The sequence below is a fragment of the Acartia tonsa genome, chromosome 4 (genome assembly GCF_053477335.1).
Source record: "Acartia tonsa isolate MP-2025a chromosome 4, ASM5347733v1, whole genome shotgun sequence".
NCBI classification, from domain to species: Eukaryota; Metazoa; Arthropoda; class Copepoda; order Calanoida; family Acartiidae; genus Acartia; species Acartia tonsa.
The window spans coordinates 47,392,777-47,407,470 of record NC_137263.1 but is presented as its reverse complement, the minus strand read 5'-3'; positions in this window follow the sequence as shown (position 1 = coordinate 47,407,470).

Below are 14,694 nucleotides of genomic sequence, written 5' to 3'. Positions count from 1 at the left end.
TTCATTTACCGTCCAGTTTAAAGATCTTAAGCATAAATTTTAAGAAAAAACAAGGATGACAACATCCACAAAAGCGAAGCTCTAAAATCAGAAGGAAAGACAATCGAACAATAACTCTTATAGAGTGTCAGAATTTAATAAGCAGAACACTAATTTCTAAGCAACAACAAAATTGTAAATAAATTTGTTGGAAAATTGCGTCAACATAGGAAACAGTAAAAGAATTTTTAGTAATAAACCTTATTAGAACCTGTGAGAAGCTACCCTGTAAAGGAGAACCATATCGGTTCAACGGTTAGCGAGATCCTTCTTTACACACAGACAGACAGTCAAACAGACAGAGATTCTGTTACTTTACTATAAAATAATATTATAATAATTGTATGATTCATACAATATTTTCTCTGACAGTTTTTATTATCCTAACGTATTTTTCTATTGGGGTAGTTTAAACATATGTTCATCCCTTTGTCTTAACAACGTAATTTAATGAAAGACTAAATCTTAGAATTGAGCTGTTAGTGCAGCGTAGATACTCTGCAAGTTACCTGTAACGGTCATCCATGTCTCCACTTTAGGCTACTTTTGTTCTTGTAAGTAGCAAAGCTACTCTATGACTAGTTTATGTCCGTACGTCCTTCATAACATCACTTTTTTTCGTCACTGTAAGTATATAATTGACTAGATATATTTAACTTCTAGAGAGTTCAGGACAAACACAGGAGTGAAAAACGTCGGAGTGGACAAACACAGGAGTGTCTGAAGTACTTTGTTAACTAGGTATTTCTATACAGGTTGGGTTAGGTTAAGATATAAGGATACAAATAAGCCCCCCAAAGGGGTTCGGCACTTAAAAAACCTACAAGATGGTTTTAAATAGCTTAGGTTAAGTGTCAACTCCAACGTTTGTTTACTCCGAAGTTTGTCACTCTTGTATAGAACCTTCTAGAGTAAATTGCTGTCAATTTAATGTCAGCACACTTCCGCTTCGTCCCGCAATTCATACCTATTATTTTCATCTAAACTGTATTACAGTTTATCTTTTTTTTCAGGTCAGAATATTGTTGCTGCGCTGCATATGAACACGACTGCCCTTGTTTGATTTGTTATTGAAAGAAAGAACAAATTTTTGGTTGTGTATTTCGTGACTTTCTTACAATACATATTCTAACTCTCACAACAAAAGATGCCCTAGAATTGATGCGCACAATAAAAAAAAGTTCAAAATGTTCGACCTATTTCAAAGCGAACAATATATTATTTTTGGTACAATAAAGACACGGCTAAGAAAAGAAAATGGCCTTAAAAGTAATTATTTTAACAAGGATGACAACATCCATAAGTAGCGAAGCACAAGCAATTAAATAAGAATTTAGATATTAGTTGTCAAAAGCATGTATATTAGGAAAAAAATCACAAAACTTTTTCAACATTTGTTTTTAATTTCTTAATATTTATATTTCAGTACTATGACTAACAGACTGACAGTCAAAGTAAATTACATACTGGATGCTCAAAACAACAGGAAATTTTATTTTGATATTTTTAACTAAAAATTTTTAAAAAACGAACCATAATAGCCAAAAACCTGCAAAAAGGCAGTCTGACCGCTATTGATGTTTTCTTGAAACGACAGAAAATTTAATTTTGATATCTATAACTGAAAAACTTCGGAAATCGGGCCATAAACACCAAAGATACGGAGAAAAATGTGAAAAATACAAAAATAGCCTAAAACCTGCTTAAAGGCAGTCTGACCGTCATAGTTGTTTTCTTGAAACGACAGGAAATTTAAATTTAATTTAGATACTATAACTGAAAACATTTTGGAAATCGGACCATAAACACCAAAGATATGGAGAAAAATGTAAAAAAAAAATAGACGGACAGACGGACAGTCGGACATTTCAAGTAATAGAGTAGCTTCGCTACTAAAAAAGGTAGCATGTTGTTAGTATTATATTAAAGGATGCCCAAGCTTTTTTGAGGGATTTTTTTTAAAAATCTTGAAAAGGATAAAATATGGGGTTTCAAAGTTTGAGAGTTTACTTACAGGGAAGAGGGGGGAGGAAACAGCTCTTTTACCCCCCCCCCCCTAAGACCTATGAATTAATTCATCCAATCAGGAAAAGTCACAAAATTAAAAGAAAATTTAATTTTTTATCCAACACATTCTTAGGTAAAATATCCTGTTGGAACTTTTACATCATAAAATTAGAGCTGGAATTAATAGGGAATGTTAACTGTTTCATTTTAGAGTCAATGCAAAATTGATGGCTACTCTATTCTTTAGCTTTATTCTCACACCGTTCAAAGATTCAACAACTTTATTTTGTGTTAAATAATACCATAGCAATATTATTTATCACAAGAATTAGAGGTATTAATAACTCCACTCAAAACTTCCAAATGATTAAAACGAATAAAAAAAAAAGGAATGGGGGGGGGGGGAGGGATTTTTAAAGTTTTACTTAAGGTTAGCTCAGGTTGGGTTATATTGAGTACAGGCTAGACCCGCAGGGGTAGGCTAATATAGCTCCCGCATGGGTTAGTAATAATGCTTTGGTACCGCTGGACCTATGTTCATTGTTCTCCTTTACATTGTAGCTTTTTATAGGTCCTGAGAAGGTTTATATCTATTTTTGGATAGTGTACCAGATCCCTCTCAGAGAAATTGCCCTAGAAAAAAATGCCCCCCTCCCCCCTTGTTTTTCTTTTTTAAACTAAAATTAGATATTTTTTTCTCGTAGCTTTATGCCTTTAATTTTTGTGAAATTATTGAACATGCTCATCAACTATTACGAACCAGCAAAATTATTCTTTGTCTTATTTTCTCAATAAAAACAAAAACAAAGAACCGGGACAGACTAGAACCAATAAAATAATATTGCATAAATGTATTATTGACGGGTCAGCACTCTAAAATATTATAAGTGGTTTCGCTCCGAGACTAGCAACTTAGAGATTTGTTTAAACCAAAATATTTATAATAATAGTCAATTTAATTTTATTAAAAGAGAATTTTTTTAGGGGTGGGGTTATGTTATTAAGAGCGATTTTTTGAGAGGGAGGAAACAATACATATACCTATAGGAAACTTCATTGTAAAGGAAAACCATAAATGTTTAGAGGGATCATTTGCTACAGACAGATAAACAGAAAGCCAGAAAGACATCCTGTTACTGTTACATAAGGATATGGCTTTAAATTTTCTTTACCCACCTTCTAAAATAACTAAATTTTTTTTTTTTTGGGGGGGGGGTTAAATTTTATAGAAAGATGCTTTCCTCTATAATTCCCCCTAAAGAAAAATAAACTATTGTATGGCCGTCTGCGAGATCTTAAGCAGCGCTCTTCTTTGTGAAATTGATTAAATTTAATCAAAATCTGCAATGTAATGAAGGCCGTAAATGTGTGTATTTTATAATAAAGTTTTCTTATTCGTTGGCTTATCAACTTTGGGGACTTTTAATAAATTATGATTACTTGGTTCATTAAGTTCAGTGTCCAAACGTTTCAACCACTAATTGTAATCTATATTAAGGGTAATTCTGGGGATGTACATCAATTTATCACCCATTGTCCTATCCCTTTAGATCCCTGGTATTTTCTTCTGACAATAAGAAAAATTTAAAACCATAAAAGTAAGATTTCTTGCAGAGTGAATAATTATGGTAGCTTTCATTTAAACAGAGACCTGTACCCTATAAAGAGTCAATTATATGGCAAATTTTTTGATAAGAAAACAGCAAAAAGTTCTCATGAGATAGAGACAATAAACTGGATCGGACAAAAGTTTTTACAAATCACATGGAAAGTGATTTGTATTTTGTGGATTAGTTATGTATCACTATTTGATGAAATTATAATTACATCTATCAAAAGTTAGGCTAGGTTGGTTTAAGTTTGGTTAGGCATTAAGGCTAGTGGCCGTTTTTTTTTATTGGGGAAAGGATTATAAAAAATCCTTATACTAAAGTAACAGGATGTTTGTCTGTCTGTCTGTGTGTCTGTCTGTCTGTGTGTACCGAAGGATCTCGCTAACCGCTAAACCGATCGGGTTCTCCTTTACAGGGTAGATTCTCATATGTCCTGGGAAGATTTTTAACTATTTTGGGGGAGGGTACTACTACCCTCCCAAAAGAAATGACAAAAAAATTGAAAATTTTCTTAAAATCTGGGAGATTTCAGCGTCAAATAAGGTGGTATCGTACATAAAAAATTAACTTTAACAAACAAAAACATTTAAAGTGCCACTAGAGGCCTCTAGGGGCGTAGCCGCTAGTGGAAAATAAAGGAAGGAGGAATATTGGACCATTTTATTTTTTATCCTTATAGGAGGAGCATGTCGTTTTTTGTCTTATCCATCAAGATTCCTGAAGTTTTGGTAAACAGGGATCTAAAGGATAAATTAATGTACATCCCCAATGATGATACACAAAATTCTCCTTCTGCAGCATAAAATTGGTGGTTGAAACGTTTGAACACTCAATTTATTAAATCAACCAATCAAAATTTACCCCCAAAGTTGCTAAGCAGAAGAATAAGAAAACGTTATTATAAAACTTTAATGTCCCCTCCCTCCCTATGTAGACTATGTAATATAACATAAAACATTTTGTCTCTGCCCCTGCTATAAATTTAAATAAAGACCTCACTACTATCTTTTCATCTTTAGTCCATATCTATTGACAGATTATAAGCAGGGCTCGGCAGCCGCGCATAAGCCGCGCATAATACTCAAATTCAAACTCACACGTGTCCAAAAAAAATCCAAAAAAATAATTGTTTATTTTAAAATCTAGCTAAATTAAAATTTATGATATGACGATTTCACTGAGACTTACACGCGGTTGACGCATGACTGCCGAGCCCAGAGTATAAGCTAGTGTTGCCTGTATTTGTTTCTCAATGGTATATCATTATATTATTAAGCAAATGAAAATTATTGCCCATGAAGCTGGCAATGTTAACAAGAAAATTCCTAGGTCTTGCTTTAAGTCTGAGTAAATCTTATTACGTTAAGGACTTTCAGACACACAAAGTGAATTAAAATGTAGCTACAAGCCAAGTTTATTCGGGAATAGTCCCTTTCGTGACATCGCACCTTAAGGGGCGATTTGTTTTATTTTTTAAATGGCTTTTTATAGGTTATTTTAGGTTAGGTTATATTGGGTTAGGTAATTGCCCCACAGGGTTAGGTAATTGGCCCCGCAGGGTTAGAGCCCCCCGCAGGGGCTAGAAATAGGAGAAAACCTACTGTGAAAAATACGAAGAATCGCCCCTTGAGGTGCGATGTCACGAAAGGGACTACACCCGTTTATTCTTCATGGTTAAGAAGCAAAAAATAAATTTCTCATGATGTATTTTAATGCGAAGCTTTTTTAAACCAAAGCTTTTCTATAATTAGAGTCAATCCGTAAGTAACGTATAGCTCTTATCGATAATTTAGGCATATTAGAATTTTAACTTTTTCGAAACTATTTTTGTATAATATAAATATCCTATTTTTAAAACAATGATTCCTGGGACAACAAGGTACAATAACTTAAAAATATAAATCAGAATCTAAAAAATATTCTTTAACAGTATTCTGTATTTACACATTTATGGAAAAGTTTATATTATAATTTTGTTTATACTTCTAAAATAATATTCTGCTTTTCAAGTTTTAACACTCAGCCCAGGCGACAAATATACAGTATTGTAAGAATGTACAAAAATTTTAAAAATAAATGGCGAAAAACTTTGAAATTCTGCTTCCAAAAGTTAAATAATAAAAATATCTTTGTTAATGTACAGTTTGGCAATTAACGTTTAAAAATATTTGTAAAACTCAAGTAAAATCTATTTATGATGTATAAAATCAAACCGTGATTTACCTATCATCACGAGCTTTTGTTACTTGCTACACAATAAAAAATTCTTCTATAATATAATACTTTAATTACAAATTATGAAGAAAAATTTTTTTAACCTCTTTAATATTCAATATACCAAACTTTAAAAAAAATATTCAGATTTTTTTTTATATTTTAAACCAGTGGCGTGCGCGTAGCGTACCCTAAAATTTTTACCCCCCACTACCTTATGATTTTTACCACCCCATAAAACCAAATCGAGGGGTATAGGTGTTGCCGCCTAGGCGGGTGTATCCACCTACCTTAACTTTGTCAGGAGGTTTAAAAAAAATAAAAACCTTTAACAAAATTTGGAAATTGATTTTTACAGTGAATACTTATTGACTTTTCCGGTTATCATTTATTTTTAACTTTTTTTCTCGTGTTCCCACATACACCTTCTTCCCAGGGAAGTAGGGGACATTGGGCTGTTTATAACACTAGTTCCCAAAGTTTTATGATAACGTTCTCTTATTCGTTGGATTAACAACTTCGGGGACTTTAATTGTATTTTGATTGACTGGTTCATTAGGCTGAGTGTCCTAACGTTTCAACCACTAACGTCAATCTCTAGAATGGGTAATTTTTGTATGATTATTGGGATTGTACATCAATTTATCGGGCATAGTCTTATCCCTTTAGATCCCTGCCTTCATCCCAACCTTCCTCCCCAGTTAAGGGCAGCAAAAAATATTACATTTTGAGAATCAACTTTGGAATATGAAACTATAGAACCTCATCCGTACTCAGGAGCAAGCACACTGCACAGGGATCTAAAGGGATAAGACATGGCCAATAAATTGATGTATATCCCCAAATTATGATACACAAAATTAGCCCTTATGTAGATATTAATTGGATACTCAACTAAATGATCAACCAATCAAAATTTAATGAGTCCCAAAGGTTGTTAAAACAACGAATAAGAGAACGTTATTATAAAACTTTGGGGACTAGTGTAGTAAACAGCCCAATGTCCTCTCCTTCCCTGGTAATGTGAAGTTTCAGATGGCATACTAACCACATTTTCCTATACCCTGCCTTCTCCAACAGAATTGGTGTTATTTATTTATGTATATACTAGAGTTCTCTAGGTTGAAGTGGTGGGGGTTAAATCCAACCAGTATTTGTTTATTTTAGTTTCAAAAAAAGTTAATAAAAAAATTTTGAGGGGAAATTTTTTTTTCTGTTAGGGGAGTACCCTCCCCAAAAGCAGTTATAAACCTTTCCCAGGACCAGGAAGCTACATAGTATATGAAGAACCATTTCGGTTCAGCAATTAGCGAGATCCTTCGGTACAGACACACAGAGATCCTGTACAGAGATCCAGAGATCAACCATCTTATCATTCTATTTTTTATTATTGTATGAAAACAAAACTATTGGTTAAATACAGCAATGTCATTGCTACAGCTACTAAGATGTTTTTAACACATTAAATAGACATAAAAACATTTCAGCAACACAGGTTTTAACAGAACAGTAAAAGATAAGCGACGCTTAAAAGATCAAAAGTAAAATGTCGTTAAATAGCTGGAAATTAGGGTATTTCATATCATCGACGTACTAACGTTCTTAGACTTGATTATAGAGATGCTTCGCTAATTACCTAGAGCATATTTGTCCAATGAATCGTCAGTTTAAAAACTATGGTAATATTATAGCAACCTTAAAACTTCTAAAAAATCTTCTTTTTTAAAATGGACAGATGGTCTTTTGGTAACGATTATAGAGTTCGCTTAAAATTTTTATAACTGAAGTAGCGTAGAAACTCTACAACTCTATTTGCATACTGACCAATTAATCTGATAGTCAGAAAACTAAATAATCAACAGAATAGAACATCCATTAATCTGCTAAATCTTTTTGTTATGAAGTTTATTTATTTTATAGTAGCAAAGATATTCTACAAATCTCAAGTGTTGGTATGTCTATCTATCTTTATCTATGTTTGGGTTAAATACCACCTAGACAGAGGAAAAACGAGAGATAATAATGCAAATTTTAAATAAACTTTAATTTTCATCTATATTTTCTTATGTCAATTACTTAATAGGACAAATATGTTTGATCATACCCCTCCCACCCCCTCACTCTCTTATCATATGTCCAGTTCTCTGTGCATTCGCTTCCGCATCTGATCATAACTTTGCAAAGTTTTAACAAAACAGACTTAGGTATCTAGAGGGATAAGACAATGGCCGATAAATTGATGTACTTGTACATCCCCAATGATAATACAAAAAATTATCCCTTCTGTAGATTAAAAATAGTGGTTGAGCAGTAGCACTCATCTTACACTGCGAATTTTAAAAGAAAAAAAGTTGACCCTCAAAATTTCACCTTAAAGTGACACTTTTCTAATAGTTTATAGTCCACTAACTCATAAGCAGTAAGAATTCAAATCCATTAAGTCCCTTCTAACGAGATATTGGCAACTTTTTGCACACATTTTTGCAAACGGCAATTATTTCCTTTATTTGAAGTTTTGGATAATAACATTTTCATAAAAGTTTTCAGTAATAATCATTTAAGATCCATTGTTGAGAAAAAATAACTGAAAAAATGTGTTTCCATGCAAAATAAGCTTAAAATCTAATGATTTTAAATATTTGCGATTTAATGGTAAAAAAGAATATTTTTTTCTTTTTGATAGCCTGAATATGTTTATTTTTGTTTTTTATATAATCTATTCTTTGAATAGACATGCATATTCTTGCAGATTTTAAAAAAAATTTAAAAAATCAAAAATCGAAATTAATCAAAATTTATCTATAGCCTTTGAAAAATACTTTTGATATTTTTAACCTATATAATCAATAAAATCAATGAAAAATAAAAAAGTTTTATAAAACAAACTTTTGGAAAAGGTTTAAGATAACTTCATAAAATTAGCATTTAAGTAGGATATTTTTCTTGTCTATTTTAAAAATGCAAATTAAACATAGTTAACGAATATTTAATTAGCAAGAATAGTAATAGAATATTTCAATAACTACTTAAACCTTTTTGTGGCTATGTTAATTATTTAAACAGAAAATCTATTTTGTCAGAATTATAAAAATAATGAAATATTTTCAAATAAGCTTGCAAAATAAACGTAATTTTATCAAACTTCCTCACAGTTTTTAGAAGATATTGTTGTAAAATATTAATTATTAAAATAAAATCTTTAATTTACAATGTTTAAAACACCTAAAAGTAAATTCTAAGCAAAATTAGATTTATTCTCTAGATTTAGAGTAGCTGCGCTACTTAAAAAAAACATCTAGTATTGAAACCTACAGCTGATCAAAAATCAATAGTCATAAATTGGTGGTTTACAGATATCTAAACATATATATACACCTTACAGATTTATTTTTAAGATGGAATGTAAAGTATGTTATACGAGATGTCATTTAGTCAAATTTTAAACAAAATAATTTTCATTAATTCATTAACAAAAAATAATGTTATAAATTTAAACTCACAAAGAGACTATTGTGTATTTTATTATCATGTTCTTTCTGCAATCTGATTCAAAACAAATTTTTTCTCTCATTCAAGTCAGGGATGAGTTTAGTACCAAAAAAAAAAACAAGTTGAAATACTTTTAATTTAATTTGATATTATTGTATAATATTTTCTTTTATATATAATTTAAGAAATATATTTATAAAATATTTACCTGTCATAAAGACGACATATAAAAACAACATCCTTATAAGGAAATTAAAATCTATTTTCAAAATTTTCAAATTCATTTTATGCTTAAGAAGGGACGAGAAGGAATTGAAATTCAACATTAACTTGTTATTTTGCTTGTATATTTATCATATTTGTTTACAGTTTATTGGTAAAGTTTGGTAATACTTTATTTCGAGTCTATCATGCAGTGCTTAATGAACCAACAAATCAAAATTCACTAAAGTTCCCAAAGTTTTTAAGCCAACGAAAAAGAAAATGTTATTATAAAACGTTGGGAACTAGTATAATAAACAGAAAATTGTTCCGAGCTCCGGATCTTAAAAGATAATTGTGTTCTAATAACTTGATAATTTTGCGGAATTGGTGTCACCCCGTTAACTCCTCATGCCGTTAAAGTTTGGCTTATTTGTGAAAAATGACAAGGATTGGAAAGGTTGACATACGGAACCGTGATTTTCAATTTTTAATTTTGGAGTTGCAGTTCAAGAAGGAGAGCTGCAGGCATACAGGGATATGATACAGACTAGCTTCAGGGATACAGTGATAGGATACAGACTATCTGCAGGGATACAGGGATAGGATACAGACTATCTGCAGGGATACAGGGATAGGATACAGAATATCTGCAGGGATACAGGGATAGGATACAGACTAGCTTCAGGGATACAGTGATAGGATACAGACTAGCTGCATGGATATTGGGATAGGACACAGACTAGCTGCAGGGATACAGGGATAGGATACAGACTAGCTGCAGGGATACAGGGATAGGATACAGACTAGCTGCAGGGATACAGGGATAGGATACATACTAGCTGCAGGGATACAGGGATAGGATACAGACTAGCTGCAGGGATACAGGGATAGGATACAGACTAGCTGCATGGATATTGGGATAGGACACAGACTAGCTGCAGGGATACAGGGATAGGATAGAGACTAGCTGCAGGGATACAGAGATAGGATACAGACTAGCTGCAGGGATACAGGGATAGGATACAGACTAGCTGCATTCATACAGGGATAGGATACAGACTAGCTGCAGTGATACAGGGATGGGATACAGACTAGCTGCAGGGATAAAGGGATAGGACACAGCCTAGCTGCAGAGAATACAAAACGCTGATTGATATATCCCTGGTAAAATGAAAGAAAAAAGAAGGAAGAGAGATAGAAAGAGTACAAACTAAGAAGTGTGCCACTTAAAACGAGAGCTTCATACCTCTTTACTTCTCTTTAAGGCGATGGTTTTTGTTTATATTTAATCATGTATATTTATGTACATGGAACACATTCTTTTTTGGATGCAGATCTCATTATAATATTGTCTGTAGGTCAGTCTATCTGTCACTATGTAAACGCAATTTATGTTAAATGCTGGAAAGAAGTCTCATAATGTGTGTTATGATGTTATGTTCTAATTCTAAGGAAGCTCTTTATAGTGCCTATAAAAAATGACATCATGCAATACAAATGATCAATGTTAGGCCGATACACAGACTAAATTACCAATGTCAAGCCAGTAAACATTCTAATTGACCAATGATAGGCCAGTAGGACATCATTTTCTTGGCACTATAAAAATCTTCATTTCTATCTAGTTTTCTTTAATCTTGTTAAGTTGTTGTTGCTGCGCTTCTAAAAAAAAATATTGTCCTTGTAGTGTGTGTGTGTGTGTGTGTGTGTGTGTGTGTGAGTATGTGTGTGTGTGTTTACATACTCTATGCACACCTGCTATTTAGAATATTTGTGCACTCTGTATTATCATAAGATAATACAGCTCTTTTATTTCAATTAATTTAATTATTTCCTTTATATGGATGGATGTAGCATATACGATATTAAAACAGGAGAAATATTTTCGTCAATTTAGGTTCCAATTTCTTCTCGCTTTTATTGGTCTGGCCGTTTATCATCGACTAGGAGGGAAGTGTATGGGGACAAGGAGGGGGATGGGGGAGATCGTTATTTTAGCCCGCTACAGAGTTCACTTACATATAGAACATGAAAATCTTGTGTAAGATCCAAGTAATAATAAATCATTTTCTATATGTTGGCTATCTTCGGATTGTTATGGAATTAAGGCAGTTAGAATGACTGCAGTTTGTTGGCTTACTGGAATGTTGGATTTATTATTACTTGGATCTTACGCCAGACATTCAAGTTAAACCTGTATCTGACTAAAATAAGGATCCCCACCATCCCCTCCTCTCCTACTGACAATACAAGATTTCTCCTAACATAACATTCACGTATATTCTAAATCTATTCTTACTGGTGAATTATCATTGTTAAAACTGCTGCGGCTTCGGCTGGTAAGATAACGGATGGATGATGTTTCAATTTGGCTTGCGGCTGTGGTTTTTCATAATTCAGCGGCTGATAGCAACGTTGTTTGGCCATAGAATTGCGGCTACAGCTTGATGAAACTTTGCTGTGGCTTCAGCTTCCACATTAACTTTTTAAGATGAATTGAGATATTAGATTTGAGATTGCCTTGGTCGAAATGATGCTTTCACTTAAATCTATATCTTGACCACCGAAACCAAACTTTCCAATGTTTAATTTTTAAAGAAGAAAAAAACATATTTCTAGTTTCCAACTAAAAAACTAAAAAAAATCACAGATACGGTTTTTAAATTTAGTTTCTTTTAAATTCTTCTAATGTTTCACTTCTATGAAAAAAAGTTATGTTATCTACTTTTACAGCTATTCAATAAATTATTTTTAGGGTTTTATTAACATTATTCTGCAAATACCCATCACCAAAGGCGTAAATTAATTTTACAATGCACGAATTTAAAGTCATCTTTAACGAGGAATTTAATGCTTGTTTGTCAAGTCTTACATTTGCAAAGCTTTTACAACAAATATTTCAACAAGGGATTGGAAAAGAATTATGAAATAGAAATTAAAAGAAAAATTTGGCCAAAACTATTCATTTAGCAATTACCAATAGGCAAATCAAATCTACAGCAAGCAGCTTATAGTGCCTAATAAAAGATGACGTCATACAAGACAAATGACTAATGATAAGTCAATATACATTTTAATTAAACAATTGTAAAATGTATTTTGGCTTATCTATAGGCTGCTTCAAGTCGAAGCCGCAGCTATCCAAAAGTTTACAATCTGCTGCCGAGCCATTGATCTGCATTCAACTCCAGGTGGCTGTCGAGACAGGGATCTAAAGGGATTAGACAATGACCGATAAATTGATGTACATCCCCAATGATGATACACAAGATTCTTCTTCTGTAGATTATAATTAGTGGTTGAAAAATTTGAACGCTCAACTAAATAAAACCAACAAATCAAAATCTAATATGAATCCCAAAGGTTGTCAATCCAGCGAATATGAAGATATTGTTAAAAGACTTTGGGGACTAGTGTAATAAACAACCGAATGTCCCCTCCCTCCCAACTGTCGAGCAACATATGTGAATGGTGTTTATATTGATTGGAAATGGATAGAGGTAAGAGAGAGAGAGAGAAACTAACTGATAGCAAGACTTATAAACCGATGAATTGAAGAGAAGGTATGCTTGTAAACATGTAAATAGGCCGTGAAAATTTCACATAAAAGGATTTTTGTGTGTAAGTGTGCGTGTGAGAGGGGGGTGGATGCATGGATATAAAGGGACACGACAATAGCCGATAAATTGATGTACATCCCCAATGATTATACACAAAATTATCCCTTCTTAAAGTTAAAATTAGTGGTTAAAACTTTTGGACACTTAACTTATTAAACTAACCCATAAAAATTCAATTAAAGTCTCCAAAGTTGTTGAGCAAACAAATAAGACAGCGTTATTATAAAACTTTGGGGCTAGTGTAATAAACAGCCTATTGTCCCCTCCCTCTCTGGGTTGAATGAGTGGATAAGATTGTTGCTGTATTATCTGTATTCAGTGTTTGCAGAAAAAGAGTTGTAAATAGTGTTCTCTATTTCTGTATTGTCATGTAATTGAGTTGTATTATCACTACCAACACAAATGAATACAAACTCTGGTGCGTCTTCAACCATGCTTAGAAATAGAGCCATGTCATCTTGCACAATCCTAAATCATTCTAATTTTTCAGAATCTATATTAAATTATGGAGTATCCACTTTAAATTTTATTTTTAACAAGAAAAGATGCCTTAAATTTTTTTTGGTAGGAGGGAATTTTCTTCCAGGGGTGATTTATCTTGGTAATGTGGTTGTACCTTCCCTAAAAATAGTCTCTTGACCAATAAGAACCTTCACTATAAAGGAGAACCATATTGGTCCAGCGGTTAGTTCTTAAGCTACCTAAGATGTACTTTTATACAGGGAGTAAGGGAGGGGACAATGGGCAATTAATTCAATTTAAGAGTTTTTGATGAAAGGCCATGAAAACCAGAATAATCCCGAAAATATGGTGGAAATTGTAAAGTGATTGTTGATTAAATCTAGAAAACCATAAACTAAGAAAAAAGTTCCAAGAAAAAAAGCAATCATTTGAAAATAAGATTACCAGTATTACAGACTGACATAACCATTCTGTAATTAATTACTAGAAATATCTCCCTGGATCTCTTCAGATGACAGGGAAAGAGAAAAGAGATTTGGGGGCAAGTGATGTGAACACGGAAAAAAATGGCAGGCAGGCTTGTAGCTGGATGGGCAAGTATATGACCCGCACGCCTTCCTGCCCCTTTTTATCCTGTTTATTTCCCCCACCTCCCTTCTCCATTTCCCTTTCTCGTCTACTTTTAAAAAGGAGGTGGGAATGAAGGGAGTGAAATATAGTATGGGAGGGGGGCCGTGTATTTATATTTGAACTACTCTCTGTCTGCAAAACTATATATATTCAAAGCTAACATAGCGAGTAACGGCATTTCTTGCGCAAGTCCCCAAACTCAGTCAGAAACTGCTAAATTCTTGCATATTCCCTTTAAGCCAGTCCCCAAAGTCTGAGACTCCTAAAGATTGAATATTCGATCCATTGTCCCCTCCCTTACTCCCTGACTTTTATATGAGGATAGTTGCCAGAACCTAAAAGATTAGTTATGTCAACAATATCAAAAGTTAAAGAACTTTTGTAGCTGAAAATGTCCAGTAAAATAGCGAGAACAA